The 5,000-nt window shown below is 32.2% G+C and overlaps 1 protein-coding gene across 1 annotated transcript in view; it reads right to left on the bottom strand.

Annotated features, from left to right (window-relative positions):
- Window positions 1–3,661, bottom strand: part of LOC143039947 (uncharacterized) — a 59,191-nt gene extending 55,530 nt beyond the window's left edge. Inside the window, exon 1 of the mRNA XM_076210417.1 lies at window positions 3,445–3,661. The gene's annotated coding sequence lies outside the window, so the exon portion shown is untranslated. The remainder of the gene's footprint in view (window positions 1–3,444) is intronic.
- Window positions 3,662–5,000: the final 1,339 nt, after the last annotated feature.

The raw sequence follows: 5,000 nt of genomic DNA, 5'->3' as shown, positions 1-5,000 counted from the left end.
ATATATATGTATGTATATCTGTATGTATATATATATATATGTACGTATATATATATGTATGTATATATATGTATGTATATATATGTATGTATGTATATATGTATGTATGTATATATGTATATATATGTGTATATATATATATGTATGTATATACATATATGTATGTATATATATATGTATGTATATACATATATGTATGTATATATATATATATGTATGTATATACATATATGTATGTATATATATATGTATGTATATACATATATGTATGTATATATATATGTATGTATATACATATATGTATGTATATATGTATGTATGTATATATATGTATGTATATATGTATGTATATATATATATGTAATGTGTATATATGTATGTATATATGTAAATATGTATGTATACATGTATATGTGTATATGAATATATATATATATACATATACATGTACATATATATATATATATATATATATATATATATATATATATATATATATATATATATACACACTGAATGGTCCCTAGTACACAGAAATTAATATTTTTTTCAACCACATTACTTTTTTCCTTTAATTCTATGCCATCACGATTGAGATTGTCAAGGAGCTCGACGGAAGCATATACGAAACATAATACGTTGTCAAGCCAACGACTAGAATCCAGCTGAGACCTAACAAATGAACAGTGACTTAAACCACTGCGCTATGAAGAGAGATAAAAGTTTCTTATATTTTTGTGCTCGAGTTACATATACACCAATTTTATGCTCTACCCATTCCCGCTATGATAGTGCAATTGGTAGTATGTACGCGTGGGAAAGTATTATACACGCACACACACACACACACTAAATGGTCCCCAGTACACAGATATTAATCTTTAAAGAAATAATAATGTGGTTGATAAAAGATTAATATCTGTGTACTAGGGACCATTCAGTGTGTGTGTATAATGCTTTCGCACGCGTACAGACTATTGAACTGCACTATCATAGCTGGAATGGGTTCAACATAAAATTCGTGTATATGTATGTAAATCTAATATGAAAATATAAGATACTGTGCTCAACTTGTATCTCTCTTGATAGTGCAGTGTTTTAAGTCACTGTTCACTTGTTACATCTCAGCTGGGTTCGAGTCCTTGGCTTGACGACGTATCAGTTTCTGTATATGCTTCCGTCGAGATCCTTGTCAGTCTTGATCGTGATGGCATGGAATTAAAATGAAAAATTACTGTGGTTGAAAAAATATCAATACATACATACATACATACATACATACATACATACATATACATATGTACATATACATATGTACATATATATATATATATACATGTAGATATGTATATGTAGATATGCATATGTAGATATGTATATGTAAATATGTATATGTAGATATGTATATGTAGATATGTATATATATATATATACATATATATATACACACATGTATCTGCGTATCTATCTAATATATATATATATATATATATATATATATATATATATAATATATCATATAGTAAGTCACTAATACTTAACGCGTGCTAGCATTCGTTCGACTCCTTGGATGTACCACGTTTCCATTTCTGCATGTTGGTCTCCTCGAGTTATTCGATGTTGAAGGCTTAGAATTAAAGTGTATTGTGGTTGGTAAAAATGTATATCTGTTGAATGAGGCCCATTCAGTGTTGTACATATATATATATATGTACAGTATATATATATGTATATATATAATATATATGTATATATATATGTATATATATATATATATATGTATATATATGTGTATATATGTATATATATATAATGTGTGTATATATATATTTGTATATATATATATGTACAGTATATATATATGTATATATATAATATATATGTATATATATATGTATATGTGTATATATATATGTATATGTATGTATATATATATGTATATATATAGATGTATATATGTATTTATATGTATATATATGTATATATGTATATGTATTTATATGTATCTGTATTTATATGTATATGTATTTATATGTATATGTATTTATATGTATATATATGTATATATATGTATATATATGTATATATATATATTTACTGGAAATATATATATATATATATATATGTATATATATATATATATATATGAATATATGCATATACGTTTTTATGTATGTTTGTATATATGTATGTATGTATATATGTATGTATGTATATATATGTATATACATATATGTAAGTATGTATATATATGTATACATATGTATATATATATGTATACATATGTATATATATGTATATATGTATGTATACATATATGTATGGATATATATATATATATGTATATATATATGTATATATATGTATGTACATATGTATATATATATATATATATATATATATATATATATATATATATAATATGTGTGTGTATGTACGTGCGTGTATATGTGTGCGTGTATGTGTATGTATGTGTTTGTGTTTTGTTTGTATGTATACATACCGAATTAATAGGTGTACGTATTGGATGGGTGTATCCATACACATAGTATGTACATGTACTTATATTTGCATATATGTATACGTGTACCCATATATGGGTGCATATACTGTAAATGCATCCACATGCGCAGACATATTGTGGTTGATTGTAGTTGTGTACTCTTCAATTTGCATAATTGTACCTACACTTAAGGTTCCATTGAGTGTCCCATGGTCTCTTTTGTTTGATGCTAATTTATCTGCCGCTGTCTCTGTAAATGTCCGCCTCTAACACTCCTGTCGAGGTACAAGCACTTTGAACCATAAACTTCCTCCGCGCCGAGGAGGTGTCATGTAAACGAATGAAATCGTCTGTGTTTAGGAAGACTAAAAGTAAAGTAATGCTCAATATGAAAGGGTTTTAGTAGAGAGGTTATGTTTATAAAGTATTCGCTAATAAAGGGGCGTCCCCGAGGTGATTAGAATAGCCTGGATGCTGCGGGAATAAAAGAAAAAAAAATATCACCAGGTACGGAATGTGTTGAAGCTGAGTTTTAGACAGCTAGTTGCTCCTTGAACTGAATATTCACGAAGCTTTTAATGGCCGGCTCACATTGGCGCCATTTTGTTTGACTGGACAGTGCATTAGTTGTTTGTGTGTGGTTTCTTGATTTTCATCTTCCATCGCAGTAAGAGTAGTCAAGTTGTAACTAAAGTGCTTAGGAAAGGTTATGTTTATGTAGTAGTAATTATCTGTCTTGTAAACTGAGTATAAACGGAGTAATTTGTGGCACGTTGCGAAAGTGGAACAACGTTACCAATAATATAAAGAAGTTGTACTCCTTCATGTAAATTGTTAAAAAAGATTATAATGATAATAACGGGGATGGGTGTTCGGGGGGTACTGGAAATAATAATATTTTACATATACTCGTTGTTCCCTTTGTCAGTAGTTAACCTCACCTGCTTTGGGACAACCACGTCCTCAGCCTACGGCACCGCGATTAAGAAGCGCTCTTCGGCGCACCACAACCACGGCTCGAGAACAGCGGGCAACCACACACGGTTGAGGCCCAACCACCACTGGCCGAAGAGTCGTCAAGATCCCTCACTCAGCGCGTGTGCTCTCCGGAGAACCCTCGCTGCCCGAAGGACATGTGACCGCTCGCCTTCTTCGTCTTCCAGAAGGGACAAGACGGGGTCTGCCGGAGGGAGGGTGGGGGTTGGGATGGGGGGTGGTTAAGGGATGGAGGGGAAGGGGTGAGGGGTCTAATTGATCTGGACTTGATGGCCTTTCGGTCTCCTTTGTCACTTGTCGATTTCTCTCAGTCATCCTCTCCTCCTTTGTTTACTCTCTGTTTATTTGTTAAGTTTTCCCTTTTAGGCCTCTTCCCTTTCTTCTTCTTTCCCTCATTTTTCTTATTCATCTTTTTTGCAATCTCCTTCCTTCTCCGACTCTCCATTTTCTTCTTGTTCTTCTTTTTTCTCCTAACCTTCTTCACCCTATTCTTGTTATTGCTTTTCACTATTGTTGTTATAGTTGTTGTTTTTCCTCTTCGTCTTCTTCGTCTTCTTTTTCTTCTAGTTCTTCTTTTTATTCTTTTTCTTCCTTTTCTTTTCCCGTCTTCTTCTTCTTCTTCTTCTTCTTCTTCTTCTTCTTCTTCTTCTTCTTCTTTTTACTTCTTCTTCTTCTTCTTTTTACTTCTTCTTCTTTTTACTTCTTCTTTTACTTCTTCTTCTTCTTTTACTTCTTCTTTTACTTCTTCTTCTTCTTCTTTTACTTCTTCTTCTTTTACTTCTTCTTCTTCTTTTACTTCTTCTTCTTCTTCTTTTACTTCTTCTTCTTTTACTTCTATTTCTTTTACCTCTTCTATTTCTTTTACTTCTATTTCTTTTACTTCTTTTACTTACGCTTATTCTCCTTCGTCTTCTTTTCACTCTATTTTTCCTTCTTTCTATCGTTCTTCTCATTCTGTAACTCCTATTCGTTATTACTTTGCTGCTCCTCGTACCCTTCCTCTTACTCTTCCTCCTCTTCCTCTTCCTCCTCCTCTTTCTCCTCTTCCTCCTCTTCCATTTCCTCATTCTCTTTACCTTTCTCCTCCTCTTTCTCCTCTTTCATCTCCTCCTCCTCTTTTGCCTTTCTTCTCTTTCTCCTCCTATTTTTACAACTCCTCCTCCTTCTTCTCCTCTTGCTCTTCTTCCTATTCCTCCTTCTCTTTCTTCTATTCTGCCTAGTTTTTTCCTTCTCTTCCTCCTTTTCCATCTCTTCCCTATCTACATTCTTCTCCTCCTCCTCCTCCACCTTTTCCTCCTTCCCTACTATCACTTCCTCCTTTTCCTCTTCTTCTCCTTTTCTTAATTCTCTTCCAGCTCCTTCTCCTTTCTTCTTCTAATCCTCCTACCACTCTTCTTTCCCCTCATCGTCCTCCTAGTTCTCGTCACCGCCCTCTTCCTCCCTTTCCACCTTCTTCTCCTCCTCCTCCTCGTACATATCTTTCTCGTTTTCCTTCTCCTCT

Source organism: Oratosquilla oratoria, chromosome 27, assembly GCF_046742065.1.
Source record: "Oratosquilla oratoria isolate Oo_2021 chromosome 27, ASM4674206v1, whole genome shotgun sequence".
NCBI classification, from domain to species: domain Eukaryota; kingdom Metazoa; phylum Arthropoda; class Malacostraca; order Stomatopoda; family Squillidae; genus Oratosquilla; species Oratosquilla oratoria.
Note: the sequence above shows the minus strand (reverse complement) of the source record. Positions and strands in the feature narration are given on the sequence as shown.